This window comes from Stenella coeruleoalba (assembly GCF_951394435.1).
Source record: "Stenella coeruleoalba genome assembly, chromosome: 2".
Taxonomy (NCBI): domain Eukaryota; kingdom Metazoa; phylum Chordata; class Mammalia; order Artiodactyla; family Delphinidae; genus Stenella; species Stenella coeruleoalba.
Genome location: NC_137147.1, coordinates 169,940,746 through 169,964,681, shown reverse-complemented (window position 1 = coordinate 169,964,681; position 23,936 = coordinate 169,940,746). Strand labels below are relative to the sequence as shown.

The following is a 23,936-nucleotide window of genomic DNA, read 5'->3' as shown; positions in this document are numbered from 1 at the left end:
GGTTCAAGCCCTGGTCCAGGAAGATCCCACAGGCCCAGAGCAACTAAGCCCGTGTACTACAACTACTGAGCCTGCACTCTAGAGCCCACGAGCCACAACTACTGAGCCTGTGTGCCACAACTACTGAAGCCTGCGAGCCACAACTACTGAAACCCGCACACTCTAGGGCCCGCGTGCTGCAACTACTGAGCCCGTGTGCCGCAACTACTGAAGCCCGCGCCTCCATAACAAGAGAAGCCACTGCCATGAGAAGCCCGCACACCGCAACAAAGAGTAGCCCCTGCTCGCCACAACTAGAGAAAGCCCGTGCGCAGCAATGAAGACCCAATGCGGCCAAAAATAAATAAATTTATTTAAAAATGATAATAATCTTTGTCCCCAAATTATCTTGCCCCACACTATCTGAATTGCTTCATTTCACCTTGTTAGACTGCAAATAAATACCCAGGAGAAATAGTTTGGGGCTAGCAAGCATCCTCTTTTTAAAACTACAGTTTCTTCTGGCTGAGTTAATGATCTTTAAGTCATTCCTATCTAAGTATGAATTAGTTTAATCAATGACTATTCTTCTATCACTTAGCAAAGGAGATTTTCCTGGGGAAATACAAATACACAAGGTATTTCGAAGCCTCCAAAAGGGAAGAAGGCAGGTGCCCAATTATTTCAGAATTTTCCCAAGGTAGACCTTTCTTTCACCCAAGGAAAAGAGAAAAAGATATTTTCCTCTACCGTCCTCCTCTTTCTCTTCTAAGCAGCAAACATAAAAATAATCTGAGAAAGGGTAGCATAAAGGACACATTTATAGTGATAGAACAGTTCTGTATCTTGACTGTGATGATGGTTACATGAATATGTACATGTGATAAAATAGCATAAAATTAATGCACATACACAAGTGCATGCAAAACTAGTGAAATCTGAATAAGGTTGGTGGGTTGTACCAATGTCAATTCTCTGGTTGTGACACTGTAGTTTTGCGAGATGGTACCCTTGGGGAAAGAAGCTGGGTGACGAATATACGAGATCTCTCTGTATTATTTCTTACAATTGGGTGTGAATCTGCAATTATCTCAAAATAAAAGTTTTTTGTTTTTTTTTTTTTTTTTTTTTGCGTTAAACGGGCCTCTCACTGTTGTGGCCTCTCCCATTGCGGAGCGCAGGCTCCGGACGCGCAGGCTCAGCGGCCATGGCTCACGGGCCCAGCCGCTCCGCGGCATGTGGGATCCTCCCAGACCGGGGCACGAACCCGCGTCCCCCGCATCGGCAAGCGGACTCCCAACTACTGCGCCACCAGGGAAGCCCCAAATAAAAGATTTTAAGAGAAAAAAGTTTAAATCTTAGAAATAGACTTTTTTTTCTTTTTCTTTTACTTTGTATCTATATGAGTTGATGGCTGCTCACTAAACTTACTGTGGTAATCATTTCACGATGTATGTAGGTCAAATCATTATGCTGTCCACCCTAAGCTTACTTATACAGCTGCATGTCAGTTATATCTCAATAGAACTGGAAGAAAAAAAAGATCTTACAAATGGATCTTTCTAAATTCCTGGTGTGACTGTTGACCAAACTCACCCTGTGATTTCACATTTACTTGCCTTCGTTTATCTAATTTGTGCTGAACTCTCATGTATGCTTTTTGATTTTCTTTTCCTTTACCTGAAAAAAAAAATCTTACCCTTTATGATCCAGCTTCGAAGACTCCTCTACAAATTTTTCTGTGACTCTGCTCACCTAACAGAATTGAACAAGTCTTATCCTGTGTTTCTATAGCATCTCAAATAGAGTAATAAAGGCTAGTACATGTTTAGCCCTTACTATACCCCAGGCACTTTAATCTTTACAACAACTCAGAGAGCAAGACGCTAGTACTCTCCCCATTTTACAGATGAAGGAATTGAGGTACTGAAGGTAAAATAACCTGCCCAGCGTCACACAGAGAGCAAGTGGCAGAGTCAGCTTACACAGCTGAGCAGTCAGCCTCCAGACGCCCCAGGGTAACTGGTGTATGTCCTGCCTCTTCTATGAATCACTGGTTATCACACGGCACATGGTGTTGAGTCGTTTGTATTCTCACCTCTCTCCCTTCCTCCAAAGGAAGAGTCGCCCATACTCGCTTCCTCCCCTTCTTCATCTCCCACTCGCTGTTCTACCCATTAGGATCTGGCTTCTGCCCCCACCACTCCCTTGAAACTAGAGTTGGCCCTCTGTGTCCACAGATTCCATCGTATCCACAGGATGTGACCAACCGAGGATGAAAAATATTTGAACAAAAAACGCAGAAAGTTCCAAAAAGCAAAACTTAAATTTGCCACTCACTCGGCAACTATCCGCACAGCATTTACATTGTACTCGGTATTCTAAATAATCTAGAGATGATTTAAAGTATATGGGAGGATGTGCGTAGGGTATATACGAACAGCGCCATTTTCTGTAAGAGACTTGAGCGTCTGCAGACTTTGGTATCCTGGGGTGGGGGAGCGGGGAGGAGGTGGTGGTCCTGCAGCCAACCCTCCTGGGGGTACAGAGGGACAACTGTACACTCACAGTGGTCACCAATGACCTGAAGGTTCTCAACACTTTTCTGTTTTTCCCTGACTACTCAGTTGTGTCAGAAACTTCCGACCCCTCTCCCCCTCTGGAAACAATCTCTTCCCTTGGTTTCCCCGGCCCCTCCCCGTTTTCTGTTTCTCTTTCCCTATTGGCTGCTTCCCCATCTCCTTAGTTTCCTTAGCTGCTTGCTCCTAAACTTCTGTGCTGCCCTCCCCCACCCCAGGTCAACTCCTATCCTACAGCCTTTTCCTAGGGAGCCTCCTCCACTCCCAATTCGTTCTTTGCAGCCCAGATATTTCTTTTGACCTCAACATCCACATAACCAGGTGTTCCTACCCCACCCTGGTTTCCTAGGTAAACCTTTATCACAGCACCTCTCTTTTATTAATTTTTTCTTAGCATCTTGCATAGAGCAGATGTCCAATAAATATGTTTTTTAATAAGAGAACTTAGGTAAAACAGGTTGGAGGGTGTTTTGGTAAATCAGGCCAAAATGATGTTGCTATAAAGTATAAAACTCCACTGGAGAAGAAACTGGATTTAAAGACAGAACAGGCTGGGCTTGGGGGCTGATAAAATGCAGAGCTGGGAGCGAGAGTCAAACGTAACTTCCAGGTATCTGAGTGTAATGTGTGCAAAGAGAGAAGGTTGGCCCTCTTCTTTGATCAGCTTTCCAGATAATTACCAATATTTCATTTTATTTTGTTTTGTGCTGTGTAAGATAGACACAAGGAAGGAAGATCTTCTTCCCAAGCGTTGGTTAACTGCACCAGTTCCACTAGCCTATAAGCACCATGAGAACAGAGACCCTGTCTATTTTGTCCTCAGTGCCTTGCCCAGGGACTAGTATATCCTAGGCATGCAACAAATATGTATTATTTTTCTATTGAGCATCTTCTGTGTACCAGGAACTATATTACATGCTTTGCATATATTTTCTTCTTTAATACTCACTACAATTCTGACACCAAGTTCTGATGTGTGGGGTTCTCACCGCACACCAAGCAATTCTTAGACACCAACTGAGTGCCCCACAATTCAACTCAGTTCCAACACTATCTGCTTGGAGATAGTGTCAGATCCAGTGGCTTAAGGGGTCCTACAAGACTGCCCCTCACTTCAGAGGCCAATCTCAAGCGCAAGTTATCACCTGTGCTTCTGACAGCTATAGATCCAAGGTTCCCACAGCCTACTCTTTGGTCTGATTAATTTGTTAGAGTGGCTTACAGAACTCAGAGAAACATTTTACTCACTAGATTACCAGTTTGTTATAAAAGGATATGACTCAGGAAGAGCCCGGTGGTAGAGATGCTTAGGGCAAGGTATGGGGAAAGGGCACAGAGCTTCCAAGGCCTCTGGGTGCACGACTCTCCCTGAAACCCCGTGTTCACCAATCTGGAAGCTCTCCAAACCCCATCAATTTGGGTTTTTATAGAGGCTTCATTACATCAGCATGATTGATTAAATGATTGGCCACCAGCAATTGATTTGACTTCCAGCCCCTCTTCCCTCCTCAGAGGTCATGGGGGGGAGGGGGAGACACAACTGAACGGTCAGACTTTCCAGTCACCAGTCACTTCTGGCAACCAACCCCCATCCTCAGGTGCAGTCCCAAAGTCACCTCATTAACATTACAAAAGACACCTTTGTTGCTCCCATCCCAGGAAATTCCAAGGGTTTTAGGAGCTCTGTGCCAGGAACCGGACAAAAACCAAACGTATATTTTTCATTATATATCACAGTATCACACTCACACACACACACAAAAAACACATTTTAGGAGTGAGGATGGTTTGGAAAGGTTAAGTGGCTTGTTCAAGTTTATACTGCAAGTAAAGTAGCTAAGGCAGGAGTTAAACCTAAATGGGTCTGTAAATCAACTATACCTCAATATTTTAAAAATAATAAATTTTTTAAATATGGGGGAAAAAACCTAAATGGGTTTGGTACCAAAGGCTAACCTTAAATATGATACTATACATCCTTCCTATATGTAGTTTAATTTTCCAGGGAGATAAATTTATGTAATAGTGAAGAAACTTTGTATTCTATTACAAGTTAATCACTAAAATTATGTTGCCTATAAGTTTAAATTATATATAATGGCCCATCTCTGGGAACCCTGCCTCCCAGGTAATGAGCTTTAATCTAAAATACCTTTGTTTACCTCACAGGAAACATCCTGACCAGGCCCACCTGTGAATAACTGCAGGATGGAAGAAAGTAACACATCCCCTCCAGAGTCTGCCCGGAGCCAGGACCTTACTCTCTCCCTTTTGGTATAAAAGAAGCTTGAATTCTAACTCGGGAAGATGGTTCTATAGGACATTCGTTTGCCATCTTCTCGGTCTGCTGGCTTTCCAGATAAAATGGCTATTCCTCGCCCCAACACCTCATTTCCTGATTGATTAACCTGTCGTGTGGCAAGCAGTATGAACTTAGACTTGGTAACAAATTTTGGTGAAGCCAGCCAGGAGCCTTGCTGCTGTGGCCAGTCTGCCCTGATTGGGTTCCAGTAAGGCCCTAGCAGCTACTGGGACCTCTTGTCCTGAGGATCTTCCCTTCAAAATTACCCGAAGCGGCACCGGCTGCCCCAGCACTTGGCAATTGGAGCAAGGAATGGACATCTGGGAGCTGACAGGTTCCATACAGTAGGGTAAGTCGCTCCAGGGTGTACAGCCAGAAACTTCATTTCTTCTCCGTTTGGGGCTTTCATTCTCCAGAATAGACCGGTTTGTTTTGTATTTGAGTGCGGTACCCTGTTGGAGAGAGAAAGTGATGGCCGGACTTTCACCCAATTTGTGAAGCAGTTTGTTTATTCGGATGCCAGCATTTCTGTGTGCCCTTTGTGCTTTGTTTGTCCTGTATTTAACAATGCTTGGCCACAGTAGCTGTTAGGATCTCCACAAGGGGTTTAGGCAGGGTTATCTTGAGACCCAGTGGACCATGTACTGTCCCCCTTGCTGTGTTAATTACATCGTTTGTGGTCTCCTGTGTTGTTGGCCTGGATCCAATAGCTCTCCAAAGAGTCACGTTGCATGGGGGTTGAGTTTGTGGTTCTTGTGCTGTGTAAAACCCTCAGACCAAACTTGAGGGTTTATTTAGGATTTTCTGTTTTGTTTTAGTACCATTTCTCCATTTACAGACTGATGTCAAGTGGAGGAAAGGAACAGTAACAAAAATACCTGTCCGTTCCTGTCTGAAAGTGGGACATTCTCAGGGACAGGAGAAAGGTTCCACTTTGTTCCTAGAATCACCAAAAGCCCCATCCCAGAATTCAGCCCAGTTGGTTGATGCCAAGGCAAGAGGCATCCTTTTAATGGTTGGAGATTATCAGTTGCTATTTATGGTTTTATGGTGGCCTTTGGGTGGCTCAGTAGCTATTCTGTGAAGGATGGTGAACTCCTCTATGTGCAGGCATCTGTGCTATTACATCAGGGTGGGGAAAAGTCAGACAGTTGTCACCTTATGGTAAAAGGAACCCAAGGGAAAATCTGTCATACAGGAAGGAAAAAGAAGGGAGTGAGGATGAGGCTATGTTGCTCCAACCTCCGGCCAAGCCGGCTGTCCCTGCTGCCCCAGCTGTTACGGCAATATATCCACCCCTTCCCCACCTCCCATTCCCAGCCAGCCCCAGTTCCCAACACTGGGGCTCAGGGAATGGTTGAACTGGCTCCCCTTCCTTATAAGGATCAACTAGAAAATCCTATGTTAGTTCCTGGGGCACAGGGGCCTGGTCTGGTATCCCTGTCTAAGACCTGACAGGGCACCCAGTTTGGGCCAGGAACCATTCCTGAGGCAGGGCAATTTCCCTTATGCTGTATCCCAGAGGGAGCCTACATGCAAACAGCCAGCTGGCTGGGTTTCTATGGGTGGATAGTCCTCTCCCCACCTCAGTCTTGTTTAATTGGAAAGATCGAAACCCCCCTTATAGGGAGGATCCTCTCTGAACGATAGAATTTAAAAAATTAAAAATTTTTTTAATTAATTTTTATTGGAATAGTTGCTTTACAATGTTGTGTTAGTTCCTCCTGTACAGCAAAGTGAATCAGCTATACATATGTATCCTCTCTTTTTTGGATTTCCTTCCCATTTAGGTCACCACAGAGCATTGAATAGAGTTCCCTGTGCTATACAGTAGGTTCTCATTAGTTATCTATTTTATACATAGTGTCAATAGCATATATATGTCAATCCCAATCTCCCAAGTCATCCCCCCACCAACTCACTTCTATTTTTGCTACCCACCAGCCTTCATGGACAGACATACACATTCTTCTCAATGTGATGCTTTCAGGAGATGAAAGGAGAATGGTCATTGATAAAGCCAGGGAATAAGCATACCAGCTCCACCTAACTGACCCAAATGGTGCACCTGAAGCCCCCTTGGCAGTACCCATAGCTGAACTAAGTTGGGACCCAGTGAGGGAGGAATGTCCTTATTAGAGCACTACCAGAAGTGCATCTTGGTAGGGCTTTGAAAAGGGGAACCAAAGCAAAAGAGTTTGAACGAAATTCAGGAAATTCAGCAAAAACCAAATGAAGACATCTCTGAATTTTTGGAAAGAATTTATCAGGCCTACAGATATTATACTGATGCAGATCCCAAGGCCCCTGAAAATACTAGAATGGTAAATTCAGAGCGCCTCAAACATCCGGAGAAAGTTGCAAAATTGAGATGGTGCATTTGGAATGAACCCTTCTCAGTTGGTAGATGTTGCCGTTAAAGCGCTCAACAACAGGGAACAAGGGCAGAAGAAAGAAGATGCAAAGGGGAGCACCATTTTTCTGGCATTGGATTCCCAGAAGGCAAGTAACCCAAAGAGAGGTGAGGCCCCCACTGGGGAAGGAGCAAAGCACCCACTGTAAAGAGGAGGAACGTTGGAAAAGAGATTGCCCTAGGCTAAGTAGGAAGGCAAACAATAAAAGACAGGAACATCTCGTATGGTAGAAGGAGAGGGGCACATTCATATTCTGATGAATGGAGAGGTCCAGGGGCTTTGGATGAGCTGATTGACTTTCTGATAGACTTCAGGCGCAGTATACTCTGTGGTAAACACCAAGGTGGCGCAGAAAGCATCTCAATCCATCCCAATCACAGGAGTCTCTGGAGTAGAAGATCGTTCATTCTTACAACGTCTAGAATGCCAACTAGGAGACCTCACCCTGAAACATAGTTTCTTATATATGCCAGAGTGTCCAGTCCCTCTTTTGAGCCAAGATCTTCTTTGTAGAAAAGGACAAAGAGAGGCCCAAAGAGTAGGGTTTCACTCCTGATCATACCTCACCTGCCTGGAAACGTAGAGCGCAAGGAATTGTTTTGATCCCTGAGGCTATGCGCAGTCATAACAGTACCCATCACCGGAGAGATGCCACCATACCATGGATTCAAAAGTACGCAATGGGGCCTAACCTACCAAAAGACCATCCAGCGAGGCACTCAGAATTGCATGATTTGTGCTAAAAATAACCCAAAGACTGCTGTCAGACCTCCCAGATGGGAGCTCAACACAGAGGAACCAGCCCCACTGAGGACTGACAAATAGACTTTACTCAAAGGCCTCGAGCTGCAGGAAATCTCAGATACCTGCTAGTGTTTGTGGACACTTTTTCAGGATAGATAGTAGCATATCACACCCAGGTAGAAAAGCCTCCGAAGTGGCTAAAGCCCTCCTTAAGGAAATTAGCCCTTGGTTTGAGTTAAAGCATTGCAGATTACCCAGTTTTGATGTGTTTTATTGAAAGAGTCATGTCTAAAACTGAGCCCACGAGAAAAAAATTTTTTTTCTCCTAAAAGAGTGAAATTGTAGAGACTACTAGGTCGTTTCCTTTTTAAATGATCTCCCCTCCTTTAAAAAAGAAGGGGAAAAAAAAACCCAAAACTGTTGTTTAATGTCCCAGAAAGTTTTTTGAAACAAGCAGTTTGTCCCTTTTTTCTAAGCACAAGGCCAAAAAATAGGAATTATTTGGCTTTCTCTTCTGAGGCAGATCTGTGTAAGCCTAGCCTGAGAAAATCCTCCTTGCCCATTAACTAAGGGAGCTGTCACAAAGGAATTCTGGGAATCATGATATGCATTTATACACAAACCGTCTGAAAGGGAAACAAAGCTTGACCTGGTTTTCTTCAGAACGAGACCACACTTCTTTTTTTCTGCTCCCTTTAAAGATGGGGGGGCGGGGAAACAGCTTCAAGCCAACATTGCTATCTTCTCCTAAATGCTGTTAACTTGAGTCACCAAAAGGAAGATGGTTAGCTATCTGGTATAATCTGATTTTATAGGTATTTTGACTCTTGATTGAGTAAAAACATGTTGCTTATCAAAAGAACACATTTACTAATAATAGATCATCTTTGCTGAGGATGTCTAAGGCTCCTGGCCCTCTACCAAGCACTGTATGTGCCAGTTTATTTAATCTTCAGAACCCTGAAAGGAAGTGCTATGGTGAGCCCCATTTTACAGATGCCTAAACTGAGGCTTAGGGAAGTTGAATAAGGTGGTTGGGACTAGAGCCATTACTCTTGACCACTGGGCTCTAAACTTACAACTCAGTTATGGAGCCAGAACAAGAACCTGCAAATATATATTTTTTAATTTTTATTGAAGTATAGTTGATGTACAATATTATGTAAGTTACAAGTGTACAATATAGTGATTCACAATTTTTAACGGTTATACTCCATTTATAGTTATTGTAAAATATTGGCTATATTCCCCACGTTGTACAATATATCCTTGTAGCTTATTTTATACCTAATAGTTTGTTCCTCTACTCCCCAACCCCTATATTGCCCCTCCCCCTCCCCACTGGTAACCACTAGTTTGTTCTCTATATCCATGAGGCTACTTCTTTTTTGTTATATTCACTAGTTTGTTGTATTTTTTTAGATTCCACATATAAGTGATACCATACAGTATTTGTCTTTCTCTGTCTGACTTATTTCAATAAGCATAATGCCCTCCAAGTCCATCCATGTTGTTGTAAATGGCAAAGAAGAACCTACAAATATTTAATAACACCAGTCAGCATACGCTGTCTGCCAAATAAATGGGATGAACCACTATCTACATGGAGCCCAGAAAGGGGATGCTTTCACTGCAGCAGAGACCTGAGACTAGGAGGCAGAACTAAAAGGAGGACTGGCTTCTGGTTGAGTGGATATACTGATGCTTCCACCAATAGCCTCCACTGAGGAACAGTAGTAAAAACCTCTTCAGCAGGCTAAGAAGGAAGTTATTTTTTACAAACACTTTATGTTGTTCTCTATGTGTGAAACCAGCTTTATGAACAGGCATTCGATCCTAGGAGATGTGTATAGAGAAGCCATCAGTTTGCCGTTGGAAATCTCTTTAATTCTCCCCCTTCTCACCCACTAGAGGAGTAGGTTCTTGGATTTCAAGGCCCTTCTACTGCGGCCATGAGTTTTCCTTCTAGTGAAGGAAATCCTAGAATAAATGTGGCCGATTATATGCCCTTATCTTGAACAGAAAGAGGAAAAGGTCTTTTTTCTTCTCCCATTTAAAATTGTCATATCTTCTCTGCAGTTTTTGGCAGACCTTTCAGGAAATAAGTTAGACTGACAATTTGGAGATCTCAGTAACTTTCTGGGCTACTTTATTTATTTTTAAAATTTATTTATTTATTTATTTATGGCTGCCGTGGGTCTTTGTTGCTGCGTGCTGGCCTTTTCTAGTTGCGGCGAGCGGGGGCTACTCTTTGTTGTGGTGTGCGGGCCTCTCATTGCAGTGGCTTCTCTTGTTGAGGAGCACGGGCTCTAGGTGCATGGGCTTCAGCAGTTGTGGCACGTGGGCTCAGTAGTTGTGGTGCACGGGCTTAGTTGCTCCACGGCATGTGGGATCTTCCCGGACAAGGGCTCGAACCCACGTCCCCTGCATTGGCAGGTGGATTCTTAATGACTGCGCCACAAGGGAAGTCCTCTGGGCTACTTTAAAATATCCACTGTATTATGAATACAGTCTAAAATCATTGAAACATTGATTCTTTGTATTTCAGTAAATACAACAGCTGCCTTGAATCAGAATGAGGAACAATAATCAACTGAGGGGAAAAAAGGAGGAATTTTTATGGGAGCTAAAATGTCTTATGTGACAGAAATATTTTAATAACTGCCAAGCACCTTACCCCATGCAAATATTGACTTCAAAGAAGTCACAACATTAAAGTTTGTTATTACGTCCTCCTTGCATCCTACACAGAATATAGGACTTCAGTACAGTTGGATAAAAAAAGTGTTGACCACTTAACACAGCAACTGCAGTAGCCTGGGCTGCAAATATGCCCTTCCTTCAGGGGTGCACATGTAGCCTATCTTCGGAGGACAGATTTGAAACAAAGGAAAAGGAAGTGGTGAAGACAACTTCATCTTCAGATGTAGCAACAAACAGTGTGCAACCAAATGGGGATTTAAGAGGGTCTTGTATTTTACACAATATGTCGCCCTTTGCTTTTTTTGGGTTCATTTCATGCAAATACAGTAAGATGTCAGAGCTACAGACAATTTACATGTGAGAACTCTCTGCTACCTAAATCGAAGCCTATGCAAATTGTACACTTCTCCTTAATCTCACCATTGATCAGACTCTTTGCCAGCCACTAAACTGTGACAAAGCATCTCCTTTATTGAAATAACACGTTAGCATTTCATAAATGAGTCCCAAATATTTGTGAGCTATTTTCAGACATAGTATTTATGAAACTATTAAAAACTCATTACTCTTGCCATCTTTTTTATGAGCTGAGTATTAAGCACAGGTTATTTATATCATGGTCCTAGAGACACTAGTAATTTTGGTCTGGGAGATATTTGCATTTAAGATATATCATGCAACTGGCATAAGTTTATTTATTTAGCATTATGTTTATACACTTATCTGTTGGTAACAAGTCTAGCTTGTTCTTTTAAAGGGCTGTGTAAAGGGAATATATCATGTCTTTATTTGATGAATGTAGTTGAAGTGTCTTATGCTTTGAAGTGAGAACAGAGCAGTGTCTGGAGAAATCTGAGTTGGACGTTTACTCTCTCCATTAAACCGGACCAGGAAGGAAATAGGACCAACCCCAGGACAAAAATTATCCTGAGGTCTTTCCCTTCTGTAAAAAGAGTCTCAGACTTCCCGTTCTGTGTGGAATAGATGGAAAACATGTTAGAACTGACATACACATGTCAGAGAGAGAAGAAGAAACATCTTGGGGCATCAAAAGACCCCCGGGTGTGAGAGCATCAGCATCTGGTCCAAAGTGTTACACACACTTTGTTTTCTCCCAGTTAACTTCAAACGACACACGTGTGTGTGTGTGTGTGTGTGTGTGTGTGTGTGTGTGTGTGAGGCCAGCCTGAATGATGCTAGCTTCCTTGTCCATGTGTCTACTGTCTCATTTTTCAGAAGCTCTTGCCTAAGACCAGTTTTGGGCAGTGGCCTGAGTATGTGAAGCGGTTATACTGATGGGTGTACAACCATCTTAAAAACAGTCCAGGGCGAGTTAGACGGTGTCCAGCAGAATTGGTAGGAACCCCTGGTCTTGGAAGCCAGAGTCCCTGTTCCTGGTGCTCTAGTTGTTTTCCTTGATTCCTGATCCTGAGAACCAGACCCCTCTGTCCTGGATCATTGCCTGCAGCCATTGCCTTGGACTTCTGTAGGCTTGTTTCTCCACGCTATAATTTTGATTTGCTAAGTAGGTCCAAACTGGCAATAACAGAGTGAATCCTACATACCAAAACTTAATCACACAAATGACCCTAGACCTCTTCCTTCCCCGACCTGTCACATCCAATTTATCACCCTGTCCTCTCAATTCTACCTCCTAAGCCCACGTGGAATCTGCCCTGGGGGCTCCAGGCTCACCGTCCTCTCACCTTAGGGTCTAATGACCTCTTACCTGGATAACTGCACAGGGTCTTCTCTAGCCTTCTCTGCATGCTCCCCCTCCAGCCCCTCCTCTCCAGAATGCTGAGGCGGGGATGCCCCAAAACAAAACAGCGATCATACCTACGCCCCTGGATAGGATAGAAAGCCCTTTCTTGGTTCTCCATGGCAGCTCCCCATGGCATCGAGAAGGATGTTAATGCAGCTGGGTGTGCCCTTCAGCATCTTTCCCGTATCCCCGGCCCCTCCCTGCCCTGTCATGCCTCGACCACACCCACGTGAAACCCTTTATGCCCCAGGCCCCTGCGCATACAGACTCTGAGCTCGCTCTTTTCCTTCGGGCACTTGCTCTTTTGTACGTAGCATTCGCTGGGCCCTGGGACCCTGCTTCTCCCCTGCTTCTCCCCTGCTTCTCGTCCTGCAACTACCAGAGCATGCGTCACACTGTAGACTCATGGAGACAAGGCAGAACAAGGGGGATGTGCGTAGCTGGTATAACTGTCAGAAATTCTGAAGAGAACACATGGCACCATCCAAACCTAATCTGAAAGAGATGCTGTTATTGTTTAAAGCAAGTAAAAGAATAAAAAGAAGGTTTTCAAAGAACTGGAACTTTTGAGTTCTAGCCTCTCAAGAATAGTTTTTCTGTTCAAACAAATGACTACTGGACTATCTCTCCGGCTCTTTCTCTCTCCTGAAGGTGCCTCTCTCCGCCCTAATGACTGCAGGATAACAGTGTGGAAGAATATTTTTTCACCCTGTCCTCTGTCAACCTGGGTTTTGTGTGTACAGCAAGGCCACAGTCACAGCTTTTATATGGCCAACATGAATTCAGAATGGACAGACCTTTCCCCCCAGACATACAAGCAGTTGATAGCCACACAATCAATCAGATTAAAGGACACAAGAAGGAAAAAAAAGTGTGACATTAGACGGCATTTTGAGGAAATATCTAGTTGACAAGTCAGATAGATACCCTGGCATTTTCACCTCTCACCCTCTGAAGGGTTTAGTTTCAGTTCCTCCTCTGCCCTCATCCCTGTCTCTCAGTTTAGACTGAAACAATGAAGAGATGGAAAGATCAAACAAATAGATCTTTGTGAAACACCAAAAAGAAACAAAGAGGAACAGTGGAGTCTTGAGGTGGGAGGAGGGGGCAGAGACTGTGTCTGCTTGCCTTCCTGGCTCAGGGGGTAGAAGGAGAAGAGATGTAGCCATTGACAGGAGTTAGAGGAGGGCTGCCCACCTCCCCCCATCAAACCCTAATCCCAGCCCATGATGATGGGCTGCTCTTTAAATACAAGAGTATTCAATTTAGAAAATCGTCTGCTGATATTGCAGAGTGACTCTGGGGCCAGACTGCCTAGTATGGATCTTGGCATCTCCACCTACCGGTTAAGAGGTCCTGGACAAGTTTCTTAACCTTTCTGAGCCTCAGTCTCCTCATCTTTAAAATGGACATGAAATTGCACCAACCTCCCAGGATTGCTCTGAGGATAAAGATGAGTTAAGATAAAACAGAAAGCATTCAGAAGATTTTCTCAAGAAATGGTAGCTATTATTATGGTAAGCAAGATACGTAATTATTTTGGGCCTTGGTTTTTCAATCTGTAAACTTGAATTTGTTTTTACCAACTGGTCACTTTAAAAATTGTGGTATGAAAAAGCTGGGAAAATATGAACTAACACGTCAACTTGGGAGACGTATTGAGAAAGACTTCATAGTCACGAAAGCGTTTAACAAACAAGAAAAAAATAACCCTGTCCACACTTAATCTCACTTCTTTCAAACACTTCTCCCTACAGATAGCGTTCATTCTAGCTGCTCAACACATCAGCAGGCAGAGAAGACAACCATCTGCCTTGAGGAGATAAAAATGGAGTTTCTTCATCAACCCTCCAAGTTCCTGTGAAATCCAGATGAGAGGCTGAGTTTGTGGTCTTGTTGGCCAATCGTCTGAAAATTTAGAAGCTAACAGCTAGCTAGAATTTTAGTACAGACAGTCCCCAACTTGATGATGGTTTGACTTCGCGATTTTTTTGGCTTTACAATGGTGCAAAAGCAATCCAAATTCAGTAGAAACATACTTCAAATTTTGAATTATGACTTTTCCCTGGGCTAGTGATATGCGGTCCAATCCTCTCTCATGATGCTGGGCAGGGGCCATGCCTCCCAGTCAGCCACAGGATCACGAGGGTGGACAACCGATACACTTACAACCCTTCTGGACCCAGACAACCATTCTGTTTTTCACTTTCAGTACAGCATTCAATAAATCACATGAGATAGTTAACACTTTATTATAAAATAGGCTTTATGTTAGATGATTTTGCCCAACTGTTGGGTAACATAAGTGTTCTGAGCATGTTTAAGGCAGGCTAGTTTAAGCCATGATGCCCTGGACATTAGGTGTATTAAGTGCATTTTCAACTTTCATGAGGGGTTTATTGGGACGTTTCTCCGTGGTAAGTTGAGGAAGATCTGTACACTTTATGTGCCAGATCATGCATTAGCTACATTACATGTCCACCCACAGGAACCTTATGAGTAGAACTATGGTTATCCCATTTGACAGAGGAAATACTAAGGTGCAGAAAGGTTGAGTAAATGGTCAGGTCTGTCTGACTTCAGATGCTGTTGGCTCAACCACCGTATTATGCTCCCTCTTTTGCTCCTAAGTATACTGCATAATGTTATTTTTTTACTGTTTAAGTGTGTTGGGTGGGGGAAATTTCCCCCTCTACCCTTCTTGAGTTTTTGTGGCTGGACTAATAATAAAATTGACACAAGACAGATTAACAGGAGAAAAAGAAACAAATTTTCATTTATACACACAGAGGTCTCAGGGAAATAGGACCTAGGAAGTGGTCAGAGCAGACAGCTTTTATACTTTTTAGACAACAAAACAATAAATTTGTGAGAAATTGACAAGACAAAGAAATTCAGTTTTTGAGTGCCCAGTAAGTGAAGAATTTAAACAGAGTTTGGGCTTGGGGTCGTAAATTAAAGAAGTAACCGGATTTGTTTATATAGGTTTCTTGGCCTGTATTCCCTATCTCTAACGTTAAGGGTGTCCTTCCACCTCCAGATGCAGGGAAGTCACCTTTTTTATGGGAGATTTATTTCCTGCTTTCAGGGAGACAGAAAGGAGGATCACAATGTCCATCTTGCATTGGTCATTTTTTAAGTAACTTTAATTCAAAATAATCTGCCATTGTGGCATATTTTTGGGTAGCCTGCCCTGAGCTCCTGAGCAACATTTGATATTACTAATTTTGAAGTATTTTTCAGTTGCCAAATCCATATTCTAGAAATCATTTACGGATTTACTAAATGTGCTTTCCTGGGAAGGCCTGTCCTTCTGAGATGACATCTTTTCTACATTTGTGGATTAAATGCCCTTTTGAAAAATGGTCTCAGGCTGTGCTATAGTCTTGAATGTTTCTGTCCCTCCAAAATTCATATTTTAAAATCCTAACCCCTAACATAATGCTATTAGGAAGTGGGGCCTTTGGGAGGTGATTAGTTCATGAGGGTGGATCCCTCATGAATGGGATTAGTGCCCTTATAAAAGAGGCCCCACCTCCTAATACCCTCTCATTAGGGGTTAAGTTTCAACATAGGAATTTTGAGAGAAAACATTCAGTTCATAACATGGTATTAGTAGAACGTAAATTTTCCTTCTTTTTAAAGAGAAAAAACAAAAAACCTCTTATGGATCTTGCCAATTATTTCTTTTAATGGATAGACTAGAAAACTAAGAATATTACAGCATCCTTTGCAGAACCTTCACTAGTTATTTAGACTGAAGACCTCATGTCTCTATCATCGCTCTCTTTTCTGGAATCACAAGAACTTGCTCATACATCTTGTTAAAATGAATGGTCATAACTTGACTTGAACAAATCAAGTGAAAAAAGATCTTTTTAAGGCAATTAGGGAAATTAATTATGGACTGAGTCATATGATACCAAGGAATCATTGTTACTTTATAAGGTATGATAATGACATTGCTGTTATTTTTTAAAGTCCATATTTTTTAGAGACAGATACTGACATATATAGGGGTAAAATGACACATCTGGTGGGTTCCTTCAAAATACTTCAGCAAACTGAAAAAGTGAAAGAAAAAAGGGAGAGATGAAGCAGACACGTCGGTCTTAATAATTGTTTAATCTGGGTGATAAAGAGACATTTGTAATTATTTTAAATTTTTCATAGTAAAGATAAATATAATCATACGTAATTATTCAAATCATGTTGTCAAGTACCAATATGTTTTTTCCATTATTAACTATGTGGACTTGAATGATTTCCTCTTCTATGAAAATGAGGTGAGAATATCCAATTTGTAGGTTGTTTTGGGGATTAAATGAGATGCCTGGCCCAAAAGAAGTATTCAATCAATGTTAGTGCCCTACCCTCCACTTTTCTCCCCCCTCTCCCAAGCTGTATACAAATTCAGAATCATAAAATGATATTTAGGTAGTAGCTATTCACTTTTACCAAAGGAGGTACTATGGACTCTTAAAAACAACAAACTTCTCTAGTGTAGCTATATGATTCAATTTATAACTATAAAACATAAAGACAACTTTGCAGAAACATAATTTGTGTAAAATTAAGATATTGTTGGAATAAGAAATAATTGTCATTTGACATGGTGGTTATAAAAGTGTTGCTCCAAAATTAAATTTTTTAGAAATTCTGAATATTTTCAAAGTTCTAGTTTATTAAAATTTTTGTAATAACTATATTTTATTAGTTTATGCAGCTAAAGTGTAGCTTATTATGTGGCTGGAAAAATCCTTCAGCCTGTATCACAGTTAAGTTGCTTAAATTTCTTCTTAATACAATTTTATGAAGCTCCTTTGAAGTTGTAAGTGATGCTGAAAACTTAGCAACTTTTCTGTAGCAAAAACAAAAAAATAGGTTTCTCTATTGCTATAAATAATTATTAGTAATTTCCATAGGTATATTCACTCTTTTTATTGGTGTAATATGTTAAGGTTCTTAATGAAATAATAAAGAATAATGTCTAAATTAGAGAAAAAAGATCTTTGAAAGGTTTGACGAATCAAAGCTGCAAGGGACGCATTAAGAAGAAAACTGGGGCTTCCCTGGTGGCACAGTGGTTGAGAGTCTGCCTGCTGATGCAGGGGACACGGGTTCGTGCCCCAGTCCTGGAACATCCCACATGCCATGGAACGGCTGGGCCCATGAGCCATGGCCTCTGAGCCTGCTTGTCTGGAGCCTGGAGCCTGTGCTCCGCAATGGGAGAGGCCACGACAGTGAGAGGCCCGCATACCGCAAAAAAAAAAAAAAGAAGAAGAAGAAGAAAACTGATCCAGAAGATATATTTTTCCCTAGCTTATTTCTCAGATCATCCTATTATTGATTATTGAGTGTAAACACAGTGCTATAAAAGGTACTCAATTTTTTTTTTTTTTAATTCACAAAAGACCAAATGCGTTTACTATGCTTTTGCCACATGGATATTTTAAAATTTTCAATTAAGACCTAACATTCATCATCTTCACTAGCACACTCGTGTGTCCAGACCCTTTTAAAGGGCATTGGAACAATTTCATAAGTTAAATCCTGTCAAAAATAACCTATCAGGCAGATGACAAAAGGAACCCTTGCTTTGAAGCTTGAAAAAAAAAAAAATTGCCTTTCACTTTGAAAAATCATCTGTCTTTAGGATCTGTTTCATGTTTCTTCAAACGTTTCATGTCAACCTTTCCCCAGAGCAAAATCTGAGATGAAGTTGAGTAATTTATTGTCATGCTTTAAACATGTTATATTTATTCTTCCCTTTGATACCTTTTTTTCTCTGAGGTCCTTGGAAACACTGAACAATGAATTGACTCTTCCTGTGGATGCTGGGAAAGGGGACGCAATTAGCCAAAAGTACGGAATAAGAGGTAGGAGACCAAGAATGGGGAAAGTGGAAGGTAAAGTTTCTGGGCCTAAAAATAAAAGGTCAACCCAGAAGTAAATATTACGGATATCAACAGGGGTAGGGTCCTTGCATCTGGTGTAACTTAAAGAAATCAAACCAAGTCCAGTAGTCTGTTTCAAACTGGAGAAGAGAGGGAAAGGCCTATTTATTGGCTGTCACAAACTGTGGTCAGTAGGTTCTTTCCATGTTTGTCTTTTGTCATCCTCATGACAACGCTGTGAAATACTGCCCCTTTCTCAATATGCAGATCAGAGACTGAGACTCAAATTATAAAATAGCTCTTACATGCCTTTTGTACCACAGCAGAGCTCCGTCTGCTCATTCTAAAGCCTGTGATGCTCCCCTGTCAGAAATCATCTTGCTGGAACATCAAAGTCCTGTTCTGTCTGTGGCCTGTTATTTTACTCAACTGTGGTCCCAAATCAATCAACAGCATATGAAAGAACAGATGTAAGAAAATCCTGGAAATTGAAGTCTTTTAAGACATAAGTTAAAGAAAATCAATGAGGAAATGCATCCAAATGGGACAGAGAAAAAAAATCAGTATATTTGGTGAGTTGGTTTAAATGACCCATTTATTATCCATATTCATGGTTCTTTATCTTTGCTTGGATCATAGGACCCTTTGAGATTCTGATGACAGCTATGAAGCTGCACATTCACACAAATGTTCATAGGGCTTAAGGACCACCACCCAAGTTTATTTGGGTTAATAACCCACACTCTATATTATTCAGAGTGTAAAATACATTTAAATGTGATAATGTTTATGCATGTAAATTAAGGACTTTTCAGATAATTTTATGTACTCTGCAAAACAAATTGCCTGAAACTTGACTATTGGAGATCGTACAACTTTTGAGTGGACCATTGATGATTTGCATAATTTTGGACCCATCAATGTCAAGTGTTAACTTGGGCCTTGGACCGTAAATCCATCCATCTTAAAGAAACCACATTAGTAGGGAGCCATATAGGAAAGCTGTTGTTGGCATGTAAAAACAGTATCGCGGTTACTGCAAACAGTATCATGGCCCCCAAAGCTCTGGCGAAATATACCCCAGGGTGAATGCAAATTCCGTTGTTAATTTCACTTTCACCTGTTAGATGAAGTGACATCTTTTTTTTTATAAATTTATTTATTTTATTACTTATTTTATTTTATTTAATTTATTTATTATTTTTGGTACGCAGGCCTCTCACTGTTGTGGCCTCTCCCGTTGCGGAGCACAGGCTCCAGACGCACAGGCTCAGCGGCCATGGCTCACGGGCCCAGCCGTTCTGAGGCATGTGGGATCTTCCTGGACCGGGGCACGAACCCATGTCCCCTGCATCAGCAGGCAGACTCTCAACCACTGAGCCACCAGGGAAGCCCACTTACTTTATTTTTTTTTGACTGCATTGGGTCTTCATTGCTGTGCGCAGGCTTTCTCTAGTTGTGGCGAGCGGGGGCTACTCCTCGTTGCGGTGCATTCTCATTGCGGTGGCTTCTCTCGTTGCGGAGAATGGGCTCTAGGCACACGGGCTCAGTAGTTGTGGCTCATGGGCTCAGTAGTTGTGGCTTGCAAGCTCTAGAGCACAGGCTCAGTAGTTGTAGCACAAGGGCTTAGTTACTCCACGGCATGTGGGATCTTCCTGGACCAGGGATCAAACCCGTGTCCCCTGCCTTGGCAGGCGGATTCTTAACCACTGTGCCTCCAGGGGAGCCCCATGAAGTGACATCTTAATTATTTCATGTAAGTTAGTACATGACAGGGCAGGCCTGGGCCAAGGGTCCAAAACCCGACAACCCCCAAGCATTGAATGCACTGGTTGGCCCTCTCCCAAGGGAGAAGGAAGTTGTGAATGGAATAAGGACTTCACCACCCACCACTGCCTCTCTTCCCTAAAAAGTGAGAAGCAGCTAAAAGAGCACAGGAGAAAAGTGAGCCAGCAGATTGAGACAATAAGACAGACTCCACAAAAAAAGATGGTGGTGAATAAGGTGGGGCAGAGTAATCAGCTCTGCAGACATTGTACATATTCCTAGGTTGCAAAAAATTGGTTTGCAAAAGACAGCACTTTAGGAAAGTGAAGCTGGCAAGTTAAATTAGTCTACTTCCGTTCACTGTTCTTACTTAGCTTTCCACATTTTTATGCAAAGCATCTATTACTTAATAGTACCACCAGCAAGGCGTTTTCTAGCGTTGGCTCTGCCACCAATTTGCTTTGAACACTCAAGAACTTCTCTTACACATGAAGGGAACTAACAGGGCTCTCCAGTTTTTCTAGTGTTCTGAGAGTCTGTAATGCACTGCAGATACATATGGAAAATTTTCCAGTGGTACAACAAAAACAGGAAATAGGAAACTGCTGGACCAATTCAGATGAGGGTTATTCTCCACCCCTCCCTGCCTGAAGTAAGGGGACAACTAGAAGTTGGTCTGCGGGGCTGCTGGGGTCGGGTGCGGGGGGATTTGGATGTTTGAGTGGATAATTTTTTTTCTTTTCTAAACTAAAAATGAAAGCCTTGAGACAAATTCTCAAAGTAGGCAGTTTATTCCTGGCACCATGCTACTCTCTGCCTTTCTGTCCCAACTTTGGGGCCTCCTTGGCTATATATTTTCTCCAGTCCTTCCCACTCACCCCCCATGAAAGCATGGCTGGGACTTTGCAGGCTCAGCAAGCCCAGCCCTCTGAACTGCTTCATGTCTCAAAATTCTTCCATAACCCCAGCAAACTTGGTACCCTTTATTTTTTAGATACTTTAAGAAAAGCAACCTTCTTGAGCCAATTTGCACTGACATGAATGACTAAGAGTCTTTTAACATTCAAAGGCATTTGCATTTTTTAACAATATCCTGGAGAGAGAGAGAGAAAGAGAAAGAGAGAGGAGAGGAAGCCAGCTTTTCAACAGGTAGGATGTTGGGGAAAGTAAAATGAGATTTTAAAAGAGAAAAAAAAAAGGCTTTTAGTTTGAGAGCGATCTGAGCATGTGAATGCACCAGATCTACTGAAGGAGATTCTTATACCTGCTTTACATGATCCCTTTTCCTCCTCCTTTTCTGAAACTGGAGAGGCTCTAAATGCTCCTTCCTGACCCCCTCCCTGCTGCTTGACAGCTTTTATGGGAGTAGCTGAGGCTCCAGCATGGAGATAAAGAATAAACATTTGCAATTGTCTGTTATTTATAAGTCAGGAACTGTTTGTATTTATAAGCGTTCTAAAATTCCACTTCTAAAATTGTGACTAATAACTCCTTTCTCAAATATCATGTTAATGTTTAAAAAGCAACTCAAGAAATGGAAATCATCCCTCTTTGAACCGTACCGGTTTGCTCCTAACTCTGTTTCTGATCTTCTGAAAAACTCAAATGTGGAAGAAGAAAAAAAACACAGAAATTAAAAGATATTCCTGGTGTCTGATTAGTTAAGAATTAACAAGTGCACAATTTGGGAAACCACCCATATTGCAATCTTTCTGTGTCCCTTTGAGATTTATAAAAGTGATTTGGAGGTAATGAAAACAGGATCTGCAATTTTCTAGAAATTGCCCAGTATTGAAAAAAATATATGTATACACACACACACAGAAAGTATATGTGTGTGAATATGTATATGCATGTATATATGTATACATATGTATATATTTGTGTGTATATACATATATAGACACATACAAATATATTTGGATTTTACTCTAAATCTGTATATTTTATCCTCCAGCTCACCCCACTCATTTTAATTGATAACATCATTTTGTAACCCTTTGCATTAGAATAATAACATTTTAAAGCTATTGGTTTTAAAATAGATCGAAAACAGCAAATATGCTTAACACTGGGCTGAAACTGAAAGTTGCAGCTTTCATCCTTATCACACAGTTTTATTAACACCAAAACTTTTAAGCTGTTATGTAAATAACTGTCAACAGAAATAAAATATGTGATTGCCTTTGCTCATGACGTGGACATGATTTGAGATCTGATTCAATCTGTGCTCTAGCAAAGGTTATTTCTATCATAGACCATAGGAGCAATAACCAGAATACCAAACATATATATTGTATTTCCAGATATTTGGAATTGTGCTAATCTGAACTGTTAAAGGGTCCTTTTGCACTGGATCAGCAAAAGGTCAACCTGCTAAAGTTGCTAGACGGGAAAGCTGTTTAGGTGGCAGAGCCTTCATCAAAAACTTAAGAAAAGACAGTATAGTTTTTTCTTGATTTTTTTTTTTTTTTTTTTTTTTTTTGGTAGGCTCTCATCCTCAATGATAGAAGCTACATTAAGGAGATTTAGGAAATTGTAACTAGTGAGACAAAAATGTACGAAAGGGCAAAGGAAAATAGAAAAGGTCCCAAGGCTTTCTTTTGTCTATGATAAGCTGTTTTTTTCTAGTGATGTAACCTTCCCTTGGCTTTGGGCTAGATCACCGTTTAACAAACATACAGTCTCCTCTTCAGCAGAGCCATGTGCTCTGAAATCCACACTGTTAGCACTAGGAAGGCACATGTTTTCTCTGCACAGTCCAGACACAGGTTGGATCCAGGGCATCAGAATTGGGTAGGAAAAAGAGTCTGGAGTCAGAGATGACTGAATTCAGATCCCACATTTGCCATTCATGAGCTGTGTGACCAAGGGCACTTTCCTGAGCCTCTGTTTTCTCATCTGTATGATGGGGATAAGAGAACCTATCTCATAGGTTGTTGGTGTGTTAATGTGCGTGTTGCACCTAGCATATAGCGGTATGGTGGCTGTGGTTCTTCTTAGAATGGCCGTGATACAATGACACAAGAGCTCTAATGTACCCTAATCTACCTTTTATAATCTGTGAGGATTTCATGGCTTTTGTGCATAGGACTGTTTTTCTGGATGAAATGTCACATGATGGAATAACTGCAGTGCCCTTTATAGGCTCTTCAAACAAGCAGCGCTGGGAATAGGAATGGGGCAACGTAATACTAGGTTTGAACTCTCACCTGATAAGTTACTTTTAAATGTTACCAAAATGGTGTGTCGAAGGGTATGGAATTTGTTCCCTCTTGATTGTCTCCCATTAGAAGTCCTGGGTTTAAGCCCAATTCCACCAGCTATTAGCAGGGTGATGCAGAACAAGTACCTTTACATTTTGAAATTTCAGTTTCCTCATATGGAAAAATACCATACTCATATTTCAGGGCTGTTATGAGCATTAAAATAAAATAGTGTAGATAAAAGAGCTGTGTAAGCTGTACAGTTCTAAACAAATATGATTACATTTGTAACAAAAATTAGTCATTCAGCAATGATATTCAAACCTTGTTTTAAAATTACTCCCTAATTACAGAGTTTAATATAAGCCAGATCTTTCTCAAAGCTCATCAAAGATAATTGATGTAAAGAAATATCTCACCTCATTTTAAGGGGCTATGGAATAAGGATTAGGATCATTGTATCAGGAAGGCTCTTCTTATTTACCATGCTGTGTGAAAGAAGTCTTTTTCATATTTGAATTTTCAAAATAATTAGTACAAACCCAATAATGAACTCATTGAGTATAACTGCTAGTCAAAA

At 41.5% G+C, this 23,936-nt stretch overlaps 1 protein-coding gene across 21 annotated transcripts in view; it reads left to right on the top strand.

The window, feature by feature from the left end:
* The window catches only part of PIP4K2A (phosphatidylinositol-5-phosphate 4-kinase type 2 alpha), a 485,936-nt gene that overhangs the window by 252,324 nt on the left and 209,676 nt on the right, over positions 1-23,936 (top strand). For 19 of the 21 annotated variants that reach the window (XM_079913300.1, XM_079913298.1, XM_079913299.1 and 16 more), the window contains 2 exons: positions 4,728-5,209; positions 18,280-18,955. The gene's annotated coding sequence lies outside the window, so the exon portion shown is untranslated. The remainder of the gene's footprint in view (positions 1-4,727; positions 5,210-18,279; positions 18,956-23,936) is intronic. The other 2 variants (XM_079913307.1, XM_079913304.1) reach the window with 2 other exon arrangements.